Genomic DNA, 3,056 nt, shown 5'->3' with positions numbered 1-3,056 from the left:
AGCTGCATAAAATACGATATAAATACAACAGCTTTTCCAACGTATAAAACGAATAATTGCAACCAGTGTGAAAGTAATGGTCATTTCTACTTTCCGGGCAACCTAGGCTTCACTCTAGGGCGTTGTTCCACCAGATCGAATAGTTAGGGCCTAATAAGTCAACGCCAGAAACATAAAATACAATATAAATATAACAGTTTTTCCATCGTATAATACGAATAATAGCAACCAGTGTGAAAGTTATGGTCATTTCTACGTTCAGGGCAACCTAGGCTTCACTCTAGGGCTTTGCGCCACCAGATCGAATAGCTACGACCTTAGCAGTCAACGCCCGAAACATAAAATACAATAAATATACAAGAGCTTTTCCATCGTATCACAGGAATAATTGCAACCAGTATGAAAGTGATGGTCACTTCTACGTTCCGGGCATCCTAGGCTCCACTCTAGTGCTTTGGTCCACCTGATCGAATAGTTAGGGCCCAAGAAATCAACGCCAGAAGCATAAAATACCATATAAATATAACAGCTTTTCCATCGTATAAAACGAATAATAGCAACCAGTGTGAAAGTTATGGTCATTTCTACGTTCCGGTCAACCTAGGCTTCACGCTAGGGCGTTGATCCACCAGATCGAATAGTTAGGGCCTTAGAAGTCAACGCCAGATGCATAAAATACAATAAAGATGCAACAGTCTTTCCATCGTATAAAACGAATAATTGCAACCAGTGTGAAAGTTATCGTCATTTCTACATTCAGAGCAACCTAGGCTTCACTCTAGGGTGTTGTGCCACCAGATCGAATAGTTAGGGCCTAATAAGTCAACGCCAGAAGCATAAAATACAATATAAATGTAACAGTTTTTCCATCGTATAATACGAATAATAGCAACCAGTGTGAAAGTAATGGCCATTTCTACGTTCCCAGCAACTTAGGCTTCAGTCTAGGACGTCGCTCCACCAGATCGAATAGCTAGGGACTTAGAATTCAACGCCAAAAGCATGAAATACATTAAAAACGCTACAGCTTTACCATCGTATAAGACGAATAATTGCAACCAGTGTGAAAGTAATGGTCATTTCTACTTTCCGGGCAACCTAGGCTTCACTCTACGGCGTTGCTCCACCAGATCGAATAGCAAGAGACTTAGAATTCAACGCCCAATGCATAAAATACAATAAAAATGCAACAGTTTTTCCATCGTATAACAGGAATGATTGCATCCAGTGTGAAAGTAATGTTCGTTTCTACGTTCCGGGCAACCTACGTTTCACTCTATGGCGTTGCGCCACCGGATCGAATAGTTAGGGCCTAAGAAGGCAACGCCAGCTGCATAAAATACGATATAAATACAACAGCTTTTCCATCGTATAAAACGAATAATTGCAACCAGTGTGAAAGTAATGGTCATTTCTACTTTCCGGGCAACCTAGGCTTCACTCTAGGCGTTGTTCCACCAGATCGAATAGTTAGGGCCTAATAAGTCAACGCCAGAAGCATAAAATACAATATAAATATAACAGTTTTTCCATCGTATAATACGAATAATAGCAACCAGTGTGAAAGTTATGGTCATTCCTACGTTCAGGGCAACCTAGGCTTCACTCTAGGGCTTTGCGCCACCAGATCGAATAGCTACGACCTTAGAAGTCAACGCCCGAAACATAAAATACAATAAATATACAAGAGCTTTTCCATCGTATCACAGGAATAATTGCAACCAGTGTGAAAGTGATGGTCACTTCTACGTTCCGGGCATCCTAGGCTCCACTCTAGTGCGTTGGTCCACCTGATCGAATAGTTAGGGCCCAAGAAATCAACGCCAGAAGCATAAAATACCATATAAATATAACAGCTTTTCCATCGTATAAAACGAATAATAGCAACCAGTGTGAAAGTTATGGTCATTTCTACGTTCCGGGCAACCTAGGCTTCACGCTAGGGCGTTGCTCCACCAGATCGAATAGTTAGGGCCTTAGAAGTCAACGCCAGATGCATAAAATACAATAAAGATGCAACAGTCTTTCCATCGTATAAAACGAATAACTGGAACCAGTGTGAAAGTACTGGGCATTTCTACGTTGCGGGCAACCTAGGCTTCACTCTGCGGCGTTGCTCCACCAGATCGAATAGCAAGGGACTTTGAATTCAACGCCCGATGCATAAAATACAACAAAAATGCAATAGTTTTACCATCGTATAACAGGAATAATTGCAACCAGTGTGAAAGTAATGTTCATTTCTACGTTCCGGGCAACCTACGTTTCACTCTATGGCGTTGCGCCACCAGATCGAATAGTTAGGGCCTAAGAAGGCAACGCCAACTGCATAAAATACGATATAAAGACAACAGCTTTTCCATCGTATAAAACGAATAATTGCAACCAGTGTGAAAGTAATGGTCATTTCTACTTTCCGGGCAACCTAGGCTTCACTCTAGGGCGTCTCTCCACCAGATCGAATAGTTAGGGCCTTAGAAGTCAACGCCATAAGCATAAAATGCATTAAAGATGCAACAGTTTTTCCATCGTATAACAGGAATAACTGCAACCAGTGTGAAAGTACTGGTCAGTTCTACATTCCGGGCAACCTGGGTCTCACTATAGGGCGGTGATCCACCAGAGGGAATAGCTAGGGACTTAGAATTCAGCACCAGAAGGATAAAATACAATATAAGTACAACAGTTTTTCCATCGTATAAAATGAATAATTGCAAACATGGTGAAAGTAATGGTCATTTCTGCGTTCCGGGCAACCTAGGAGTCACTGTAGGGCGTTGCTCCACCACATCTAATAGCTACGGCCTTAGAAGTCCACGCCAAAAGCATAAAATACAATATAAATACAACAGTTTTTCCATCGTATAAAATGAATAATTGCAAACATGGTGAAAGTAATGGTCATTTCTACGTTCCGGGCAACCTAGGCTTCATTCTAGGGCGTTGTTCCACCAGATCGAATAGTTAGGGCCTTAGAAGCCAACGCCCGAGGCATAAAATACAAAATAAATAGAACAGTTTTTTCATCGTATAACAGGAATAATTCCAACTAGTGT

The sequence above is a fragment of the Calliopsis andreniformis genome, unplaced genomic scaffold (assembly GCF_051401765.1).
Source record: "Calliopsis andreniformis isolate RMS-2024a unplaced genomic scaffold, iyCalAndr_principal scaffold0017, whole genome shotgun sequence".
Taxonomy (NCBI): Eukaryota; Metazoa; Arthropoda; class Insecta; order Hymenoptera; family Andrenidae; genus Calliopsis; species Calliopsis andreniformis.
This window is presented reverse-complemented; position numbering follows the sequence as displayed.